The sequence below is a fragment of the Bos grunniens genome, chromosome 8 (assembly GCF_055505025.1).
Source record: "Bos grunniens cultivar Pamir isolate PY7600 chromosome 8, Bosgru_T2T1.0, whole genome shotgun sequence".
Lineage (NCBI taxonomy): Eukaryota > Metazoa > Chordata > Mammalia > Artiodactyla > Bovidae > Bos > Bos grunniens.
Window position 1 is genome coordinate 87,113,266 of NC_141172.1, and position 24,728 is coordinate 87,137,993.

A 24,728-nucleotide genomic window follows, 5' to 3' on the forward strand; every position below is an offset into this window, starting at 1 on the left:
AGATTACTGGAATGGGTTGCCATGTACTCCTCCAGGGGATCTTCTGAACCCAGGGATTGAACCCAGGTCTCCTGCATTGTAGGTGGATTCTTTACCATCTGAGCCACCAGGGAAGCTCAAGAATACTGGAGTGGGTAGCCTATCCCTTCCCCAGGGGATCTTCCCAACCCAGAAATCAAACCAGGGTCTCCCTCATTGCCAGCAAATTCTTTATCAGCTGAGCTACCGAGGAAGACCAGAGGACTCATTAACCAGATGCAAAATGTGAGAATTCTACAGAATAAATAATGGATTCTTTCCTAACCCCTCAGAAACAGCCAATGGGAAAATCAGAGAAGACATAGGAACCAAATACAATTTATGGATTTTGTTTGAATTCTGATTCAAACAATCTCACAGTGAAAAAGTGGTTTTGAGATAATCAGGCCAATCTGAGTATGAAATATTGGTGTGAAATAGTGCTTCATTTTAATTTTAGATGTGTTAATGACATGATGAATGTGTAAAAAGAAAGTGTATGTTAGCAGTGCATGATAATGTATTTAGAGGTGAAATGGCATAATGCCTGGCATTTTGCCCTGAAAAAAAATCCCCAAAACCATAAATGAAAGTGGGGAGATTAGTGAAACAAAACTGTTTATAAGCTGGCAATTGCTGAAGATGAATATTAAGTAAAAGGGATTTATTTTACCATAATATCAGCTTTTGGTATGTTTGAAATTGTCCATATTAAGAAATCTTTAAAAACGTTTCTAAAAATATGTTTAATTTTGATAATGCTACATTTTCTAAAAAATGAAAAAAAGTAAAATTAAATTAATATTGTGACAGCTTACTTTTCTGAAATGACAACTTTTTCCCAAAAATGTTTGGACTATGAAAATGCAGTGATCATCCTCTAAAGTTACACAGCTCTAAAATAAATAATATAAACACAAAAGGGAAGCAATGGGTGAAAATAACAAAGGAAAGAAGAAAAGCAGAAGAATGAAGGAGAGGAAAGAAACAACATTACTGACTGATACATTTTTATCTTTAAAAAATATTGCTTCAGCAGTAGCGTTATACCTATTTTTTTTTTTTTTGTGGGAGAGATGGGGTACCAGGACCAATGATTCCCAGCTGCCTAAGTACAAAAAAATTATGCTTCCAAAATTTCTTGATATCGATTCCTCAGGAAGAACGAACTGCCCTATATGCGGCACTCGTAAGAGAAGACCCCTTTCTTAATATCTATTTTTTAAATATTCAAAAACCATTATTTTTCCTAATAGCATCCTAGCAAGAGATTCTTGCAAAACTATAATTTGATTATCTTCTTATTAAATATTTATAATGCAAGACAAGCAAGTGGCTTAATGATGAAGAGGAGCAGGACCCTGCGGAGTCCTTCCAGGTACAAAAGCTCCTTCTTGTCTCCTCTTTCTTGTTTTTAGATAAAAGCTTTGGTCTCCAAGGCCTTCTCTGTGTTCCAGAGAGCAAACACAGGCAGTTATTAATTAGAGGAGTGAGAAAATGAAAAGACAAAGGAGAAGCAGTTAAACAAGAAAAGTAATGATGATGGTTCAGTCATAGAGTCCTAAATTCAATAAAGACATAAAAATGATCCACATCAAAAAATCTAAAACAAAGAAAAATCGCAACAAAAAACCCCGGAATCCTAGTTCCCTCTCAAGCAATATATGTAACAATTTGACACAGATCTTTGAGTTGTTCTGCAGTAACTAAGAACCACCCCCGTCCTAATTTACTCAGACTGGTGAATGATGGTGACTACATGCTGAACAGAAGCATGTGAACTCCAGACTGCAACCAGAAGTTTGATGATCAAGATTCTTGAAACATCACTCTTTTACCTCACCATCAACCAATCAGAAGAAAATCATGCACCATGCAGCCCTCACCCCAAATGTTGCCTTTAAAAATCTTTCCTTGAAAACTTTCAGGGAGTTCAGGTTTTTGAGCATAAGCCACCCATACTCTTTGCTTTGTGCCTGTAATAAGCACTGTATTTTTCTTCACCACAACCTGGATTCAGTAAATTGGTTTTGCTGCATGGCAAACCCAAGTTCATTTCAGTAATGAAGTTAAGGATAATTACATTGTGTACCCTAACCATCATTGAAGTTGCACAAATACTTTCAAATAATGCATTAAGAGAGTAGTTATCACAAATTTGTCTCTTACTTGAATGGTGCTGGAATTTAATACAAGTCATAGAAGGAAACAGATTTTTTACTCTTTGAGGGAGAAGAAAGACAGTCAAGTCATTATGTAGAAGTCCTGTAACCATTTGTTTTCTGAGAGTCTGTGTATTAGCAAGCATTGTGACAGCACTGAGAACTTTTGACAGTTAAAGTGACAAAGAAACAGGGAAAAATTAATGATTCAACAGAAGAGAAAGATACTATAAAATTTGTTGCCAATATGAAATAATTAAGTATGTTATATTTGCAAAAGAATTTTGTTTTTTAATTTTTAGTTTCACTTCAAATTTTAGTACTGGATTTTAAATAATTATATTGTCCTTGAAATCCACTGTCAGACCACCTGACCTGCCTCTTGAGAAATCTGTATGCAGGCCAGGAAGCAACAGTTAGAACTGAACATGGAACAACAGACTGGTTCCAAATAGGAAAAGGAGTACGTCAAGGCTGTATATTGTCATCCCGCTTATTTAACTTATATGCAGAGCACATCATGAGAAATGCTGGGCTGGATGAAGCTCAAGCTGAAATCAAGATTGCCAGGAGAAATATCAGTAACCTCAGATATGCATTTGACACCACCCTTATGGCAGAAAGTAAAGAAGAACTAAAGAGCTTCTTGAAGAAAGTGAAAGAGGAGAGTGAAAAAGTTGGCTTTAAACTCAACATTCAGAAAATTAAGATCATGGCATCCAGTCCCATCACTTCATGGCAAATAGATGGGGAAACAGTGGAAATAGTGGCTGACTTTATTTTTGTGGGCAGTGATTGCAGCCATGAAATTAAAAGACACTTACTCCTTGGAAGGAAAGTTATGAGCAACCTAGACTGTTACCCCAACCAGTAACACTGAAGAACCTGAATTTGAATGCTTGTATGAAGACCTACAAGACCTTTTAGAACTAACACCCAAAAAAGATGTCCTTTTCATTACAGGGGACTGGAATGCAAAAGTAGGAAGTCAAGAAACACCAGGAGTAATAGGTAAATTTGGCCTTGGAATACAGAATGAAGCAGGAAAAGACTAATAGAGTTTTGCCAAGAAAATGCACTGGTCATAGCAAACACCTTCTTCCAACAACACAAGAGAAGACTCTACACATGGACATCACCAGATGGTCAACACTGGAATCAGATTGATTATATTCTTTGCAGCCAAAGATGGAGAAGCTCTATACAGTCAACAAAAACAAGACCAGGAGCTGACTCTGGCTCATATCATGAACTCCTTATTGCCAAATTCAGACTTAATTTGAAGAAAGTAGAGAAAACCACTAGACCATTCAGGTATGACCTGAATCAAATCCCTTATGATTATACAGTGGAAGTCAGAAATAGATTTAAGGGCCTAGATCTGATAGATAGATTGCCTGATGAACAATGGATGGAAGTTTGTGACATTGTACAGGAGACAGGGATCAAGACCATCCCATGGAAAAGAAATACAAAAAAGCAAAATGGCTGTCTGGCGAGGCCTTACAAATAGCTGTGAAAAGAAGAGAAGAGAAAAGCAAAGGAGAAAAGGAAAGATATAAGCATCTGAATGAAGAGTACCAAAGAATAGCAAGAAGAGATAAGAAAGCCTTCTTCAGCGATCAATGCAAAGAAATAGAGGAAAACAACAGAATGGGAAAGACTAGAGATCTCTTCAAGAAAATCAGAGATACCAAGGGAACATTTCATGCAAAGATGGGCTTGATAAAGGACAGAAATGGTATGGACCTAACAGAAGCAGAAGATATTAAGAAGAGGTGGCAAGAATACACAGAAGAACTGTACAAAAAAGATCTTCATGACCCAGATAATCACGATGGTGTGATCACTCACCTAGAGCCAGACATCCTGGAATGTGAAGTCAAGTGGGCCTTAGAAAGCATCACTACAAACAAAGCTAGTGTAGGTGATGGAATTCCAGTGGAGCTATTTCAAATCCTGAAAGATGATGCTGTGAAAGTGCTGCACTCAACATGCCAGCAAATTTGGAAAACTCAGCAATAGCCACAGGACTGGAAAGGTCAGTTTTCATTCCAATCCCAAAGAAAGGCAATGCCAAAGAATGCTCAAACTACTGCACAATTGCACTCATCTCACACGCTAGTAAAGTAATGCTCAAAATTCTCCAAGTCAGGCCTCAGCAATATGTGAACGGTGAACTTCCAGATGTTCAAGCTGGTTTTAGAAAAGGCAGAGGAACCAGAGACCATATTGCCAACCAGAGACACGTTGCTGGATCATCGAAAAGAGCAAGAGAGTTCCAGAAAAGCATCTATTTTTGCTTTATTGACTATGCCAAAGCCTTTGACTGTGTGGATCACAATAAACTGTGGCAAATTCTGAAACAGATAGGCATACCAGACCACCTGACCTGCCTCTTGAGAAATTTGAATGCAGGTCAGGAAGCAACAGTTAGAACTGGACATGGAACAACAGACTAGTTCCAAATAGGAAAAGGAGTACTTTAAGGCTATATATTGTCACCCTGTTTATTTAACTTATATGCAGAGTACATCATGAGAAATGCTGGGCTGGAAGAAGTACAAGATGGAATCAAGATTGCCGGGAAAAATATCAATAACCCTAGATAGGCAGGTGACACCACCCTTATGGCAGAAAGTGAAGAGGAACTAAAAAGCCTCTTGATGAAGGTGAAAGAGAAGAGTGAGAAAGTTGGCTTAAAACTGAACATTCAGAAAATGAAGATCATGGCATCTTGTCCCATCACTTCATGGCAAATAAACGGAAACAGTGTCAGACTTTATATTTTTGGGCTCCAAAATCACTGCAGATGGTGACTGCAGCCATGAAATTAAAAGACGCTTACTCCTTGGAAGAAAAATTATGACTAACCTAGACGGCATATTGAAAAGCAGAGACATTACTTTGCCAACAAAGGTCCATCTAGTCAAGGCTATGGTTTTTCCAGTGGTCATGTATGGATGTGAGAGTTGGACTGTGAACAAAGCTGAGTGCCGAAGAATTGATGCTTTTGAACTGTGGTGTTGGAGAAGACTCTTGAGAGTCCCTTGGACTGCAAGGAGATCCAACCAGTCCATTCTGGGAGAGATCAGCCCTGGGATTTCTTTGGAAGGAGATGCTGAAGCTGAAACTCCAGTACTTTGGCCACCTCATGTGAAGAGCTGACTCATTGGAAAAGACTCTGATGCTGGGAGGGATTGGGGGCAGGAGGAGAAGGGGACGACAGAGGATGAGATGGCTGGATGGCATCACTGACTCAATGGATGTGAGTTTGGGTGAACTCCAGGAGTTGGTGATGGACAGGGAGGCCTTGTGTGCTGTGATTCATGGGGTCGCAAAGAGTTGGACATGAATGAGTGACTGAACTGAATTGAACTGAAATGCTCTAATTTATTGCAATTTTCTTTGTTGTCTTTTTTTTTTCCCTTGAACATAACTTTAAACATTATACTTCACCCCTTTTTTGATTTATTAACATTCTACCAAAGGATTACCTCCTTGGCCAAACTTTGGTCAAACTTCTCTGAATTCTTTTAGCTATTCATTGTCCTTGGCCTGCCAAGCCTGGTTTTAGCAAAGAATCCTGCTGTCAGTTTACTGAGAATCCCCCAACCCTCTATAGCCAATCAACTTCCTCTTCCCCTTCATCTTTGATTAGTAACTAAGTTCCTCTTTGCAATTGTCGCTCCTCTCCTTTATTCTGCCCACTGGTGATAAAAAACCACTTACACTGGTTGTATTTGGAGTTAAGGTCAATCTCTCTTCTTTATTGCAATAGTCTCTCCCCCATTGCCATAATCTTGAATAAAGTCTTCCTTGCCATTTTAAACAAACATTAAAATAATATCTCTTATTATTCTATACCCAGTCTTAACCTTATTATTTTTCTGGTGGCACTTGTAAAAACTTGAGGAAACAAATAAATATACTTTCGTAGATGTATATATCTTTGAATTTTCAAATACTTTTAAGTTGAAATAAGGATAATAGCACATTTTTTTCTTGTATTGTAACTTTTACAATTATCAGGAAAAGTTATGAAGGATTAAAATAGGAAAAAAGAAAAAAAACTCAGTAAATACTCTGCCAAGGTCATCTATTTCAGCTGTCTCTGCCTTTCGTGGTATTTGAACTGTTTTACAGCTCTGTAAGTTATAGAAATCTGACAATAATGTAAATGATTCTTGTTTATAGAAACACAAATGAATTAGGCCCAGTGTGTTGCAATTGATTATTGACCTGTAAACAGATCGGTTTTACATCAATTTGCAACTTGATTTCAGAATTATTTTATTCCCTATATATATGTGTATATTGAGTTCTCTTTTGAACTTGTTATGATGTATTACAGATTCTCTCATTAATTATGAGTTATTTTTGACATATGTTCCATATGGTAGTTACAAATTTCCTTTAAAAACTTATCCTTTAACACAACATTGGAATTTATAATAGTTGTTAACCTTTTGAATCATATTTACCACAGCTTAGTCATTTTTCTACATGTAAGTGTTTAATGCCTTATACAAGACATTTTCCCTGGCTTCTGGTTTGAGCTTTTGCTTGGCTAAATTCTGCTTTTATCTGATTCTTTTTCAGAAAATGCTTATAGGTGTCATAAGTTTCTTTATGTTTGAGAAGGTCTGACTGCTTTCTTCACCCTTGAATGACAAAGTCACCAGGAAGAACATCATGGACTTGAATTGCTCAAGTCAGTTTGTTTCTTACTCTTTATTTATAATTATTTACATCCTTTTTCTATAGCAATAATTCAATACTAAGCTATTATCATTTTTTGCTGGGTTTATTTTCTCTTTTTATTTAGTAGTATATTGATTTTATTTGTAATTTTCTGTCTATAATCTCTCCCTTTACCTATTTTTATTTTAATGTCCCTCATTTAAAATCCATTAAAATAAACCCATTATTAATATGTTTTTCTGTGTACAGTAAAATATTAGTGTTTCATATTTCCTGGGATTAAGATATTTTCCTAATTAGATGCTTCATTTTTCTTTTGCCTGCCAGCTTCTTTTTTCCTCACTGCCTTTCCTTTTTCTCTCCTTTCTTGTGATACACTCCCATACCCTCTGTTCCCCCCCTTTTTTGTATTTTTAACTGGAGGATAATCACTTTACAATATTGTGTTGGTTTCTGCCACACATCAACATGAATCAGCCATAGGTGTATATATGTTCCCTCCTTCTTGAACTTTCCTCCCACCCCATCCTACCCCTCTAGGTTGTCACAGAGCACTGGATTTGAAGTCCCTGCATCATACAGCAAACTTATACTGGTTATTTTTACATATGGTAATGTATCTGTTTCAATGTTATTCTTCCAGTTCATCCCTCTCTCCTTCCCCCACTGTGATGACAAGTCTGTCTCTATGTCTGCATCTTCATTGCTGCCCTGCAAATAGGTTCGTCAGTACCATCTGTCTAGATTCCAATATATGAGTTAATATATGGTATCTGTTTTTCTCTTTCTGACTTATTTCACTCTGTATAATAAGGTCAAATTTCTTCCAACTCATTAGAACTGACTCAAATATATTCCTTTTTATGGATGAGTAATATCCCATTGTTTTACCCCATTGTATGTATCAATTGCTTCATAATTGCTGCATAAACATCATGCTGTTAGAAGTGGATAAGTCTGTCCAGAACTTTACTTGTTCTGATATGGTAAATTCCCCTTGACTTTTCTTTCAAGATTCATGGGCATGCTTCACCTCTTCTATGAAACAATATGGCTATTTGTTCAGGGCTTGAGGTAGTATATTCAAAAGCAGAGACATTACTTTGCCAACAAAGGTTTGTCTAGTCAAGGCTATGGTTTTTCCTGTGGTCATGTATGGATGTAACAGTTGGACTGTGAAGAAGGCTAAATGCCAAAGAATTGATGCTTTTGAACTGTGGTGTTGGAGAAGACTCTTGAGAGTCCCTTGGACTGCAAGGAGATCCAACCAGTCCATTCTGGAAGAGATTAGCCCTGGGATTTCTTTGGAAGGAATGATGCTGAAGCTGAAACTCCAGTACTTTGTCCACCTCATGCGAAGAGCTGACTCATTGGAAAAGACTCTGATGCTGGGAGGGATTGGGGGCAGGAGGAGAAGGGGACGACAGAGGATGAGATGGCTGGATGGCATCACTGACTCGATGGACGTGAGTCTGGGTGAACTCTGGGAGTTGGTGATGGACAGGGAGGCCTTGTGTGCTGCGATTCATGGGGTCGCAAAGAGTTGGACACGATTGAGTGACTGAACTGAACTGAACTGATGTTTCAGGGGTATGAAGGTACAGGGCTCAGAGAGGACTACATATAGTGATGGCTGGCGGTCCTAGACTCTGCCCTCTTTTTTGTAATTATCTTGAATACCTTAAATTAAAGGGAACACATCCTATTCTATGATGTCCTGAAGTTCATTATTTGACACTTGACTTGACCATGTACCATTTCTGGGTTGTGCCCTACTTTAGGGGTTGGAGCTCTGTCCCTGTAGCCTCCATCCAACTGAATGGGACTGGTCCCTGCCTTCATCTGGCTGTCTCACGCTCATGGTGATAGCCCTTCCTGCAAACAGAAATGGGCTAACTGGAAAGTGTTTGGGCCTCTCTGAGACACTGTATGTATGTTCCACTTGCCTAGTTTTCCATTTATTGCTCAAAATAATTAAGCCCTTCCTTTTCCCCTCCCCCTTGAGAAAATCATTAGCATGAAATCTCTGTGTCTGGGAGATTTTTATTGCTGTTCTTGCAGAATGAGAAGGGTGTAAAAACCTTCAACATTCCTTTTCTTTTTACTTCTCCCCAACCTAGGGCTCATGATGAGATTGTCTGGACGTTCCTCAGCTCTCTCCAAGGTGCCTCCATGGGACATAGAGTAAAAAACTATGTGGAGAGGTACCATGCTGAGTTTTGAGGATTTCTGGACAATCTTTTTTTCTTGCTTAATTGTAAGCCACCAGCCATCAAACCATTTAATTTAAATTTGAGCAAGTGTACTTTTCACTGCTTCTCCTCATGGGGTCTCTCCTTCCCTCCTCTTTCCATCATAATTGATTTTTTTTTTTTTTTTGTTCACATTGTTTGGTTCTGAGGTGGGATGGTTTTCATATTCAGCTTCACTTTACTTATTTAATCCCCAAATTACACAATGCTTTCATGCATTCCTCTGGCTACAAGGCTTGGTGGCAATTTTAAGACATATACACATGTTAAAATGCATACAACGGCTTGGTGCCTTCCACGTGGCCCAGAGGCACTTTTAAAAAGCAGACTGTTAGCACATTTATTTCCAGCCATCTCTGGAGAAGAAATGATGGTTTTGAAATGTCACTTTTAGATTTTTAGAATCTATGTTCTAAAAAAGAAAAAAAAAATCATTTTTTACCCCCTCTATTCATTGTTACCTGGCAGTCAAAAATTAGAGTTTTAGAAAAACTGGTAATGGCTAAGGCACTTTTGAGTTCAAGCCTAATCTTCCAATAATACAACCTGAAAATGACCACTGCCCCTTTCCTTGACCTGTTGGCCATGAGTGAATTTATAGCCATTGAAAGAGGTACAAGAAGGTGTGCGTATGCCCATGCTAAGTTGTTTCAGTCATGTCTGACTCTTTGTGACCTTGTAGCCTGCCAGGCATCTCTGTCCTTGGAATTCTCCAGGCAAGAATACTGGAGTGGATTGCCATGCCCTCTTCCATGGGATCTTCCTGACCCAGGAATCGAACCCACATCTCTTGCAGGTGGATTCTTTACTACTGAGCCATGGAAGAAGCCCACAGGAACACATGGGGAGAATCATTGGAATGTTCCTGGTTGCAGGAGCAAGAGTGTGGCCTTCCTGCCTTAAACAGAAAGGAGACACTAATGAAGAACATAGACCTTATGTTCAAACAAGCAGTGGCTTCTCTTTCCTTAATGCCTTGGCCTTGCTATTGTAGAAAGTTATAAAATATTATGTTCTAAGTTACCACTTTATTATTATTTTATTACATACAATGATACTATTATGCATTACATGTTTCTTATGTGACAGGCAGTATTTCAGATACTTTATCAATACAGTCTCATGTAACTTCCAGAACAGCCCTAAGATAAGTATATGGATTTGGTTGTAAGAAACCGAGACATTGAACAATTAAGTCATCTGTCTCTGTTCACACTGCTAATGTAGAAGCTGGATTTAAACCTTTGTTGACTCCACAGGACACAGTCTCCCTCTCTCGGATATATTCTTACAGAAGGCATAGCTCCTTGCATGGTGCTAAGCAGATCATTCAGGGAAAGCAAGTAGAGTACAATCTGAAAGACAATCTGAAAGACCTTTTGGGGGTTCCTGCCCTGTAGCCACCAGAATCATAGGACTGAGGCCTTCACAACTTCTTTGCACCTGCTTTCCATTGACTATAAAATGGCCCAATGCTATCCACTCAGCAGAGTCCTACTAGGAATTTCAGAGATGATCTCTGTGGGGTGTCTAACTGTGCCCTGCAAATCCTAAGTATTTGGTTGTTGACTGACTCTTGATGTAGAATTGACATTGTCTACCTTTTATAAATACATACATTCCCAAAGAAACAATTCTTACACAAACTTCCCATATGCTATACAATGAAAGATGAGCAGTTGTATAAATACTGTCAGTAGAAAATAGTTTAATATATGTTTTCAGAATTAAGCTGGTGGTTTAATGATATTCAGAAAGTAAAGATACACTAACACCTTCAAATTGCATGACCTAAAAAATGAGTCATCCATCCACAACTCTGGTAATTATTTTAGCGAATTGTAGTCCCTTCCTCTGGCCACATTTCTAGCTAGTGAGAACAGAGGACCTATTCCCAGAGAGAATGAGTCACCTATAGGGACTGTGAAATTTGCCTCCAGCTGCTCCTTCTTTTGTGCAGATGGGAGAACTGGCATTTGAGTCTGTGTCCTGTGGGCCCCACTTATTGACAGTCTTCTTTATAAATGGGAAAGATAAGGACAGTTAGCTTGGCTACAGAGAACAAATATGAAGTAGTCTGTTATGAGATAAAGTACGTCACCACAAAAGATGTTGACATTCTAACCCCAGTACCTGTGAATGTGACGTGATTTTCAAATAAAGTCTTTGCCAATGTAGTCAAGATCAGGTCATTAAGGCGGATCCTAATCCAATATGACTGGTCTTCCTTAAAAAAAGGGTACATTTGGTTACGGAGATAGACATACCGGGGGAATGCCACAGGGAGGGGAATGCAGAGATCAGGGTGATGCTTCTGTAAACCAATGGAGACTGAAAATTGTCAGAAACCACCAGTGACTTGGAAAGAGGCCCAGGACAGTTTGTCCCTCAAAGACCTTGGAGTCTGAGGGACAACCAATCCTGCTGACACCTTGATTTCAGAGTTGCAGCCTTCAGAACTGAGAGATTCTACATTTCTGTTGTCTAACTGCCCAGTTTTTAAATACTTTATTAGGCAGCCCCACGCCACCCGTGCATGGTCCTCAACAATGAGCCAAATTTCCCTTCAGCTCATCTCAAGGTCAGAAGCACTAAAATGCTGTGCTTGACTCAGAACCTCAGAAGACTTGAAGTTTGGGAGTTTCAGGTGGAAGCCTGGAAATAGCTGACGAGCATGGGATAGAACAGTGAGTGTGGCTAGACTGAGCACAGCAGCATCATCCTGTCCTTGAATAGCTGAGACACAGGTTGACGAGTGAGGACAGGGAGCTAGTGAAGGCAGAGCAGACCATTTCCAACCTCCTGGCCCGGGGCCTCTTGTGCATCAGCTGGTCAAGATTCATCCCTCATGTGCAAGAGCATAGAAAATTTACTGAGAAATATTTAACCAATTAGAGCACATATTTAAATGAAACAAAGTCATGGATTAAGGTAAAGTTGGAGAAAATTGGGGCAGAGAAGCATAAAAGTGACCTTTACCTGGTAATGTTGAATTATTCATAAACTTTGATACATATTCCCAGCTAGAACTCAACATAACTTAAAAAAAAAAAACAGAAAGAATTTTTCTTCATACTTTATCATAGAACTTTTTGCAAGAAAAATGAAAGAGTGGGTATAAGCCTACAATAAAGTTATCCTGCAAGTGGGAAAGACATTATGGAGAAAACTTGGAATAATAAATACTGACAATTATATCACTAAAACAATAAAAGCAATTCCCTATAAGGAAAGAAAGAAGAAAAGTAAGATTTATTGCTATACACATTGCTCTCATATATGATGAAAACTTTAATTCTCATAATGTGAAGAAAGATATAGTAATAGTATACTGGAATAATAGCAAAAAGGCATGGATTATCCCTGTTTTACAAATGAGAGATATGGTTCTCACAGTCATTAAGTAAATTGCCTCAGATCACAAAGCTGGTAAGATTCAAAATCAGAAATCAAACCCAGGTATATTCAACTTGGAAAGCCAGGGATTTGGGGTCATAAGGAAATCATGACTTTCACCTTTGAGGCAATAATTAACGTTGTACAGATAGGTAAATTTTTCTGCCCAGCATATTCTTGAAACCACTCAACTTGAAATCCATTTTCATCATAAAAATGAAGTGTCTAAAAATAAAACTTTAAATCAAAACTAATTCAAAGCAAATGCATTCTGAGGTATTTTCTGGGAAGGGAGAAGCCCATTCCAATCCAGACTTCATAGCATTTGCCACTATGGCTAAATTTCCAGGGCATCAGATGACCAATTGTTTAAAGTTGGTTCCACATAAAGTGAATTTCACAGGACATTAGAATCATAAACTGGAGAAGGCAATGGCAACCCACTCTAGTACTCTTGCCTGGAAAATCCCATGGACGGAGGAGCCTGGTAGGCTGCAGTTCATGGAGTTGCGAAGAGTTGGACACAACTGAGCAACTTCACTTTCACTTTTCACTTTCATGCATTGGAGAAGGCAATGGCAACCCACTCCAGTGTTCTTGCCTGGAGAATCCCAGGGATGGCGGAGCCTGGTAGCCTGCCGTCTATGGGGTAGCACAGAGTCAGACATGACTGAAGTGACTTAACAGCAGCAGCAGAATAATAAACAGGCTTCCAAGCAGCTGTCATGAATTAATTCTATTTGATCAGAAGCTGGGGAGGCAAGAGAAATGTCTTAAGAATTCACAGAAACAGCCTCAAGTCCAATAGCATCAGTGACTTGAAGGCTAGCTGAATACACAAACATAAGTTATGATAGAAGCCATAGAGATAGTAGTTACCACATAACAAGCACCTAAGTGCCAGGGACTTTGCACACATTATTGTCAACCTGCATATCAACAATGGAAGGGGAAGGTATTTATTACTTCCTATACACAGAGGAGGAAACAGTTTCAGAGATGACTTACTTCCCCAAGGACAAACACTGTCAGGAAAGATGCAGTGCAATTCTCTTTGGAGCAATGACCTTATGTTAGTATGGAGCCTTAGAGCCATCAGCAGTGACAGTTCTGCAATGGTGGCTTTAGATGTCAGTCCATAGACAGAATTTGGGCTTGGAGGAACTGGCTTGATGTGGAACTTCTCAGCAGCGGGTGGTCACACAAGTGGACTTTCTTTCAGAACAAATACTTTTTTATTATTGTAGTCCCAGAAAAAAAAGTAAAGTGTAATGAACTGCCATTTGCATGTTTCCCATCTCAACAGCCATCAACTCATGGCTAATCTCAAAGGATGGTAAAGTCAAGTAAAGTCGCTCAGTTGTGTCTGACCCTCAGCGGCCCCGTCGACCGCAGCCTTCCAGGCTCCTCCGTCCATGGGATTCTCCAGGCAGGAGTACCGGAGTGGGATGCCATTGACAAAGGATGCTATCTGTAACTAAAAGAAAAATCTTGATGTGCCCCTGTATCAGCTTTCTTCTGTCTTAGTTTATCCACTTGCAGTGATCAATATTTTAGGTGTGGATTTGAAGGGGGAGAAACTGCTAAAACGAAGGGTAGCAATTCCTGATTTAAGAGTTAAACTGATCATCTTTGACAACCAATTTGTTAACATGGGCAAAGCCTAAAACATTCAAGAACTCTGCACATTTGGATCTGAAACAAAAACTGGACATGTTTTAGCAAATAAAATGTCTTTCTTGTTATTTGTTCATTTAAGACTATATTCAGCATCCTTCTTGACACCACAACTGGTACTTATTGAATGTCAGTGAATCTGTTATTCACCCAGAATCTCAAATTGTAATGCCCAGGGCTATCAGACCAACAAAATTGAGGGTCTTAGGCAGTACTCAGGAGTCCTGGGGAGCTTGGTGTTTCTTAAGAACATATGCTTATCAACAGTGTTCAAATTCTAAGCCAAATTCATTGTGCAGGCTATTTGTCCTACAAGATGCCAGTCTGAGACATTTATTATCTCCCACCAGTTGTGCAGGGATGTATTTGTTCTCATTTCACAGAAATTCAAAGGGAAGCTCAACCTCAAAGCAGATGACACAAATCATCTTTCCTTCCTTCACGTCAGCCAATCCCAAGGCTGCCAACTAGAACTTGTGAGCAGTGGATATCCAACCACACTGGCATCACAGTCTCCAATGGTCCCAGTTTCTGCCTCTCGTGCAGGGCACGTGTTTCCAACTTCACAGAGATTTCAGTCTTTTGGTTCTTCTGTTATTTATTTATTACCTTACCTCCAAGATACAGATATGAGGGTGCTCAGTTGTCTTTCTTCCAGGCATGATTTACAGATAGTTAATTTCATACCACTTTGGCTGTCTGCCGCACACCTGAGGAAAGCACTGTATGATCTGGTGGTTTGGTGGCTGGACTAAAGGCATCCACAATCTCCAATCCCAGATGAGAGGGCAGCTTTGCTAGGTCATCTTCTCATATCTCACTGACCACTTCAGCACACATTTAAAGACTGGATGAGTTTTTTTTCCCCCATTTCTGGGCGATAACTTCCAGACTTTGTCTAATGTTTTCTAAAGAAAGCAAAAAAAAGTTCTTTGTCTTTCTGCCCCTGCCCCCAGTACAATATATTCCCTCCCTTTCTTACAGCTCAAGGGTACACTCAGCCTTGCCCCTTGCTTGTGCTTTGGGTCCAACTGTCTCTGCCTTCTCAGGGATGCCTTTCTACTGAGGAATCCCTCATACCTGATCTGCAATTCTTCTCTCAGGTCTGTTCTTTCCTCACAAGTTCAATTCCTGATTGATGTTTTATTTTTTTCTATCAGTGAAGGTCCTTTCCCTATTCTACATTTTCTACCTCTTATCACGTCTATCTCAGATCTCCCAGAAAAGGGAAACCAGAATAATGGGTCCTCAAAAATGTCCGAGTCCTAATCTTCAGGACCTGTGAATATGTTATATTTTGTTACATTATAAGGGGAATTACCATTGCTAATCAGCTGATCTACAGATAAAGAAATCATCCTGGATAATCCAGGTGGATTCAGAAATCCTTAAAAGAGGAAGAAGTAGGCAGAGAGAATGACAAAATAAGTCCATGTGAGAAAGACTCAACCAGCCACTGCTGACTTTAGACACAGAAGGAGACATGAGACCAGGAATATAGGAGGCTTCTAGAAGCTGGAAAAAGCAATCACATTATTCCTCTCCTAGAATCTCCAGGAGTACAGCCCTGCTGATATCTTGCCTGATAATACAGATAATAAATATATTTTGTTTTAAGCCAGTAAGTATGTGATAATTTGTTATAGCACCAATAAGAAATTAATACATACTCCAGCCACACTGGGCTCCCTGATAGCTCAGTTGGTAAAGAATATGCCTACAATGCAGGAGACCCTGGTTTGATTCCTGGGTCAGGAAGGTCTTCTGGAGAAGGTAAAGACTACCCCACTCCAGTATTCTGGCCTGGAGAATTCCATGGACTATCCATGGGGTCGCAAAGAGCCGGACACGACTGAGCGACTTTCACTTTCACTTTCCATCACATCATCCCTCTCTATGACTGGTCTCCTTTTGACTCAACTGCTCAACCAAGAATAATGTAATCAGTATGGTCTTACATGCATTTAAGTAGTCACAATAGCTTTTTCATATATTTGGAAAAATAATATATTTACATGGATGAAAGTGAAAGTGTTAGTGGCTCAGTTATGTCTGATTTTTGTGACCCCATGGGGACTGTACCCACCAAGTTCCTCTATCCATGGAATTCTCCAGGCCAGAATACTGGAGTGGGTAGCCTTGCTTTCTCCAGGGGATCTTCCCAACTCAGGGATCAAACCTAGTTCTCCTGTACTGCAGGCAGATTCTTTATTGTCTGAGCCACTAGGGAAGCCATGAATATATGTGTGTAATTAGGATTAATTATATGAAATTGCTGCTTACGGAGGTCAAAATTGACATTTGCAATTTCATATTGTTCAATTATATATATATATATATTCTAAAAATTATTATTCCATGTGCTGACAGTGGTTCTGAGGACAACTTGTAATGTTTTTGTCTCCCCATAATTGAGGGCCAGACTTTGGGAATCATTGCTCTAAGGATACAGCCAGATGAAAGATACTTCCATTTACAAATCTCTTTGCCTTTCCTACTGTATCTTCATAGATTATTTAAGTGATACGTCTGTGAGAAGAAAAAAGAATGTTTTGTGGTAAATGTCCCAACTGTTTTTATTTTCTCCCAACTCAGCAGGAGAGGGAAAAATAGCCCAAAAAAGGAAGGAAAGAAAGGGAGGAGGAGGAAGGGAGGAAGCAATGAAGGAAAGAAAGAAGAGAAGAGGAAGAAAAGATGGATAGGAGAGAGGGAAGGAGGGAGAAGGAGGAGGGAATAGAGAGAGAAAGATAATAGGCAAAAATATAGAGCTAAGAGAAGTTTTAAGTATAACACAGTTCAAATTCCTTTGGTATATTTTGTCCTTTTGAAATATCTTTGAAAATAGTCATATGATCCCAGGTAATCATATTTAATATCATTAAATCATTGATAATGATATGTGTTTCACTGCTGCTGTTGAATACATGTCATTTAACTAGTACAATGGCTTAAATTGACAATAATAAATGTCACTGAGTGTGGTTAAATCTACTTTTTAGCATCATCTGAGAAGACTAATTTAGCTTTAAGATTAAAGTATTCATACCTTATTTGTCACTGTTAGAAAAGCTGTGTCATTCTTTGATATATTTCCAATACAATAGAAGTCTCAGTTTATCACTGAAATTTTTTAACATGAACACTGGGATTATTTATAGTTAGAACATTACAAAATGAAGTACAGTTCTTAGAAAAAAAATAATGACTTTGGTATGTAGTAGAATTTACAAAGAGCATAAGCTTCTCACACTATTGTTAAAAATGAAGTTAGGTGAGGTATTTCATAAGTTAATTCTTTTCTGTTTTAATATACTTTAATTTTTCTATCTTATATTGGATTATAGCTGATCTAAAAGGTTGTTTTCATTTCATATGTACAGCAAAATGATTCAGTTGATACAAATACATACATACATATATATACTTTTTCAGATTCTTTACCCAAATAGGTCATTACAGAATATTGAGTAGAGCTTCCTGTACTATGCAGTAGGTCTTTATTGATTATCTATTTTATACATAGTAGTGTGCATATGCTAATTTCAAATTCCTAACTTATCCCTGTCCCCCGACATTTCCTCTTTGGTAATTGTAAATTTGTTTTTGAAGTCTATGAGTCTGTTTCTGTTTCACAAATAAGTTTATTTGCATCATCATTGTTGATCCCACATATGAGCTACACCATACGGTATTTGTCTTTCTCTTACTTTCTTCACTTATTGTGATAGTCTCTAGATCCATCTATGTTGCTGCAAATGGCATTATTTCATTACTTTTTGTAACTGGGTAGTATTCCATTGTACATATCTTTTTTATCCATTCTTCACATTTAGATTATTTCTGTATCTTGACTATAGTAGGATTTGTTTGTTTGTTTTTTTAAGAGCATTTTCAGGTTCATAGGAAACGGGCAGAAACTGTAGAGATTTCCCATATACCCTTTCCCCACACACAGGCACAGCCTCTCCCATTGTCAACATCCCCCACCAGAGTCATACATTTGTTACAATTGATGAGCTTCCATTGACACATCTTTATCATTCAAGGTTCATAGTTTACATAAGGATTCCTTCTTGGTTTTGTACATTCTGTGGGTTTTGGAAATTGTACGATGACATAAATGCATCATCGCAGCATCGTACAGAGTATATCTACTGCCTTAAAAATGCTCTGTGCTCTGTGTATTCATCTCTCCCTATCACTTCTGACAACCACTGACAATCATTTCCTACTCTCTTCACGGTATTTTCTTTTCCAGCACATCGTATAATTGGAGTCAAACAGTGTAGTTTCCAGATTGGTTTCTTTCACTTAGCAATATGCATTAAGTTTCCTTTATGTCTTTTCCTGGTTTGAAAGAACATTTATTTTTTAGTGCTGAACAAAAATCCTTTGTCTGGATATATCATAGCTTATCTTTTCACCTGTGAAGGACATCTTGGTTGAATCTAACTTTGGGCAATTTTGAAAAAAAGCTGCTGCAAATATCTCCGTGTAAGAGTTTGTGTGGACTTACATGTTTTATCTTTTAAAAGAAGAGATGAACTCTTTATGATGTATGATAAAGTACAGTTACATGATTATACAAAGTTGATGGACAGAGGAGCAATGTGGCAGACTCCTACTGAAATCAACACTCACTTGAATCAAATTTATTCAATCTATAAAAATACATGTTTATAATTTTATAAAAAAATAGTAAAGCAAACAATAGAAACAAGAGACTTAGGTAAAAGGTGGATGGAGAATATTTTAAAGAAGAGATTAGTACTCACCACTCTCATCCATTGATGTTTCTTGGCATCCCTTGAATGTGGAAAAGCAGATTGTAAATGCCTCATTAATGTGATACAAGATGAAACACTCCATCATATAGGAGGCATGCTTGATAGAAGAGCTGAATCTGGGTTTAATAAAACCTTTCAGTTCAGTTCAGTTCAGTTCAGTCTCTCAGTCAAGTTTGACTCTTTGAGACCCCATGCACTGCAGCACACCAGGCCTCCCTGTCCATCACCAACTCCTGGAGTTTACTCACACTCATGTCCATTGAGTCAGTGATGCCATCCAACCATCTCATCCTCTGTTGACCCCTTCTCCTCCTGCCTTCAATGTTTCCCAGCATGCGGGTCTCTTCAAATGAGTCAGCTCTTTGCATCAGGTGGCCAAAGTATTGGAGTTTCAACTTCAGCATCAGTCCTTCCAATGAACATCCAGGACTGATTTCCTTTAGGATGGACTGGTTGGATCTCTTTGCAGTCTAAGGGACTCTCAAGAGTCTCCTCCAACACCACAGTTAAAAAGCATCATTTCTTCTGCACTCAGCTTTCTTTATAGTCCAACTTTCACATCTATACATGCCCACTAGAAAAAAACTACCATAGCCTTGACTAGATGGACCTTTGTTGACAAAGTAATGTTTCTGCTTTTTAATATGCTGTCTAGGTTGGTCATAACTTTAATTCCAAGGAGTAAGTGTCTTAATTTCATGGCTGCAATCACCATCTGCAGTGATTTTGAAGCTCCCAAAATTAAAGTCTGACACTGTTTCCACTGTTTCCCCATCTATTTCCCATGAAGTGATGGGACCGGATACCATGATCTTTGTTTTCTGAATGTTGAGCTTTAAGCCAACTTTTTCACTCTCCTCTTTCAATTTTATCAAGAGGCTCTTTAGTTCTTCTTCACTTTCTGCCATAAGTGTGGTGTCATCTGCATAACTGAGGTGATTGATATTTCTCCTGGCAAACTTGATTTCAGCTTGTACTTCATCCAGCCCAGAGCTTCTCATGATGTACTCTGCATATAAGTTAAATAAGCATGGTGATAATATACAGCCTTGACATATTCCTTTTCCTATTTGGAACCAGTCTGTTGTTCCATGTCCAGTTCTAACTGTTGCTTCCTGACATGCATACAGATTTCTCAAGAGGCAGATCAGGTGGTTTGGTATTCCCATCTCTTTCAGAATTTTCCAGAGTTTATTGTGATCTACACAGTCAAAGTCTTTAGCATAGTCAGTGAAGCAAGAATAGATGTTTTTCTGGAACTCTCTTGCTTTTTTGATGATCCAGCAGATGTTGGGAATTCTCTAGTTTCTCTGCTTTTTCTAAAACCAGCTTAAGAATCTGGAAGTTTTCAGTTCACATATTGTTGAAGCCTGGCTTGGAGAATTTTGAACATTACTTTGCTAGCGTGTGAGATGAGTGCAATTGTGCGGTATTTTGAGCATATTTTGGCATTGCCTTTCTTTGGGACTGAATTGAAAACTGACCTTTTCCAGTCCTGTGGCCACTGCTGAGTTTTCCAAATTTGCTGGCATATTGAGTGAAGCACTTTCAAAGCATCATCTTTTAGGATTTGAAATAGCTCAACTGGAATTCCATTACTCCATTAGCTTTGATTGTAGTGATGCTTCCTAAGGCCCACTTGACTTTGTATTCCAGGATGTCTGGCTCTAGGTGAGTGATCACATCATCATGATTATCTTGGTCATGAAGATCTTTTTGGTACAGTTGTTCTGTGTATTCTTGCCACCTCTTCTTAATATCTTCTGCTTCTGTTAGGTCCATACCATTTCTATTCTTTATTGAGCCCATCTTTGCATGAAATATTCCCTTTGTATCTATAATTTTCTTGAAGAGATCTCTAGTGTTTCCCATTCTGTTGTTTTCCTCTATTTCTTTGCATTGATCGCTGAGGAAAGCTTTCTTATCTCTCCTTGCTATTCTTTGGGACTCTGCATTCAAATAGTTTATCTTTCCTTTTTGCTTTGCTTTTTGCTTCTTTTCTTTACACAGCTATTTGTAAGGCCTCCTCAGACAGCCATTTTGCTTTTTTGCATTTCTTTTTCTTGAGGATGGTCTTGATCCCTGTCTCCTGTACAATGTCACCAACCTCCGTCCATAGTTCATCAGGCATTCTATCAGATCTAGTCCCTTAAATCTATTTTTCACTTCCACTGTATAATCATTAGGGATTTGATTTAGGTCATACCTGAATGGTCTAGTGGTTTTCCCTAACTTTCTTCAATTTCAGTCTGAATTTGGCAATAAGGAGTTCATGATCTGAGCCACAGTCAGCTCCTGGTCTTGTTTTTGCTGACTGTAAAGAGCTTTCCCATCATTGGCTGCAAAGAATATAATCAATCTGATTTTGGTGTTGACCATCTGGTGATGTCCATGTGTAGAGTCTTCTTTTGTGTTGTTGGAAGAGGGTGTTTGCTATGACCAGTGCATTCTCTTGGCAGAACTCTGTTAGCCTTTGCCCTGCTTCATTCTGTACTCAAGGCTAAATTTTCCTCTTACTCCAGGTATTTCTTGACTTCCTACTTTTGCATTCCAGTCCTCTATAATGAAAGGGACATCTTTTTGGGGTGTTAATTCTAGGAGGTCTTGTAGGTCTTCATAGGACTGTTCAACTTCAGCTTCTTCAGCATTACTGTTCAGGGCATAGATTTGGATTACTGTGATACTGAATGGTTTGCCTTGGAGACGAACAGAGATCATTCTGTTATTTTTGAGACTGCATCCAAGTCCTGCATTTCAGACTGTTTTGTTGACTATGAGGGCTACTCCATTTCTTCTAAGGGATTCTTGCCCACAGTAGTAGATATAAAGGTCATCTGAGTTAAATTCCCCCATTCCAGTCCATTTTAGTTTGCTGATTCCTAAAATGTCAGTGTTCACTCTTGCCATCTCCTGTTTGACCACTTCCAATTTGTCTTGATTCAGGGACCTAACATTCCAGGTTCCTATAGAATATTGCTCTTTATAGCATCGGACCTTGCTTCCATCACCAGTCATATCCACAACTGGGTATTGTTTTTGCTTTGGCTCCATCTCTTCATTCTTTCTGGAGTTATTTCTCCACTGTTCTCCAATAGCATGTTGGGCACCTACTGACCTGAGGAGTTCATCTTTCAGCATCCTATCTTTTTGCCTTTTCATACTGTTCATGGGATTTTCAGGGCAGGAATACTGAAGTGGCTTGCCATTCCCTTCTCCAGTGGACCACATTTTGTCAGAACTCTCCACCATGACCCATCTGTCTTGGGTGGCCCTACACGGCATGGCACATAGTTTCACTGAGCTTCCAGTTACTGTCTGTACAGAGGGTACTAGAAAAATTTAAACATCAACTTGAGAAAAGTAGGCAAATCCAGGATTCAGGATATTTCTTAGAACAATTGACCAAATTATCTCAACAAATCAATTCTTATTAAAAATCTTTAGGAAGAAAGTTCAATTAAAGAAGGATCAAGAGACTAAATCTTGATACAAATTTGGAAAAAAATATGTATATATACAGGAAAATATTTTAATATTATTGAGACAGTTGGATATAGATCCATTATTAATGTTACTGAGAAATTGTTAATCTTGATAAGTGTTGTAAAAACTTTGATATTATGGTTTTCAAAATATTCACTTTGTTTTATGAAATACATGGTGAAATAGAGTTGAAATGAAAAGACAAGAAATATTGGTTTTACTTTCAAACACTTGAACAACAATAAATGAACAAAACAGGGATAAATAAATGAAGCAAATGCCACATAATCTTGATTACTGTTGGAACTGCAGGTCTATCTTAGAAAATTTTCACTGTAGCAGCGACTTACGGTATATATGTAATATATACATATATATATATGTATATGTATATATATATACATAAAAACTTGAAATACACTGAGTCTGAAAAAATACTATTCCCTCATTCTTGTTTGAAAAAAAATTATTTCACCCTCAACCATACTCAGATGATCTATTGAATTTCAGTCCTGTGTCCTCAGTGCCCTGATGGATACACCTATGCACCTGAATCATGCTTATTCATAACTGGGACTCACTTTCTTCTCTCCACAACTACAGTCAGAGTATCTAGAGAAGGAGAAGAGTGGGAATGTGCACTTTTACTTTGAATGTGATGCTCTGAGGATAGTTCTTGAAACACTTCAAACTCAATAAGGCAGCACTTACAAACGTGCCTGAGGTCAGTGCTGGGCCTGAGGGACAACTGTCTTGACAATTGTTTATGAGTCATTGTCTCTGACTTCTTTGAAACTTTGTACCTTTGGTTCCTTTTGCTCCTCTATTTACTGTTTTACCTTCAAACCTGTTTAAGTCTCTATCCAACCAAAGGAAACAACTTTTTGTTTTCCAGTTGTGCTCAAAAACTCCCCACTTTGCCAGGTTCTATTAATAGTATTTGCTCTTCAATTTTCATTCACTCTCCCGCCTGCTAGAAAGAGTCTTGGGACTGCTGTTCTCTGTACATTTTCCTTCATTTCAGTTCACAGATAACTTTTGGATTCTACAAATAACACATCCACTTCCCTGTTAGATAGTTTTTCTCTTTCTTTCACTGATTTTTGAGTATATAGCTATTTTGTAAGTGTTGAAGTTAATGACCATAGTTTATTCAGTACATATTATAAGCCTAGAACTCCTGTTAATTATTGTATATGCATTATGTCGCTTAATTCTGTTAACAAATCCACATGGAAAATGTTAATGTCCTCATTTTCATTAAAGGCTTTCCTGATAGCTCGGTAAAGAATCCACTTGAAATGCAGGAGACCCTGGTTCAGTTTGTGGGTTGGGAAGATCTGCTGGAGAAGGGATAGGGAGTTATTTTATGACTTAACTGGGGAAACATAGGAACATAGTAAATAGCAGAAGATTAAGGATATAAATTCATGATAGACCACACACACACACACACACACACACACATATATATATAGTATATTATGATTAATATTAATAGAATATTTGGTTGAGATTGGAAAAAATAAAATAAGGTAAGGAGAAAGAGAGTGAAGTATACTATTTTAGAAGCCAGACAAGCCCTCTAAATAGATAAATGGCTGAGACCTAAATAAAGTGAGACAACATTTCAGTGGCATTTAGTATAGTCAAAATTCAATGTATTACCTCTTGTCTAGTTCTAAAATACAATTCCCTACCACTAAGTCATCTTTTCTCATTCTTCTCAGCCTTGGAAACCACCAATCTGTGTTCTGTCTCTTACAGATTTATCTATTACGGATATTTCATATAAAAATAGTCATAGAATGTGATCTCTTGTGTTTGGAACCTTTAATTAGTGTGTTTTGAATGTTCATTTACATGTAGCATGTATCAGTACTTCATTCCTTTTTATGGCATGATATTCCATTTTATGTGTACACAGAGCTTTCTCTTATGGCTCAACTGGTAGAGAATTCACCTGCTACGTAGGAGACCTGGGTTCAATCCCTGGGTTGGGAAGATCCCCTGGAGAAGTGAAAGGCTACCCACTCCAGAATTCTGGCCTGAAGAATTCCATTAACTGTAGAATCCATGGAGTTGCAAAGAGTCAGACATGACTGAGCCATTGTCATTTTCACGTTCAGCAATTTGTTGACCCATTCATACATTGGTGGACATTTGGGTCATTTGTACCATTTTGTTGATGTAACTAGTGATGTGTAGATATATTTTCCTGAGTCCCTGTTTTCAATTCTTTTTGGTAT

At 38.3% G+C, this 24,728-nt stretch overlaps 1 non-coding gene across 1 annotated transcript; it reads right to left on the minus strand.

Annotated features, from left to right (window-relative positions):
* Positions 1-1,095: 1,095 nt before the first annotated feature.
* On the minus strand, positions 1,096-1,226 carry LOC147367623 (U11 spliceosomal RNA). Its single transcript, XR_015132212.1, has one exon. It is a non-coding gene; the product is annotated as a U11 spliceosomal RNA (small nuclear RNA).
* Positions 1,227-24,728: the final 23,502 nt, after the last annotated feature.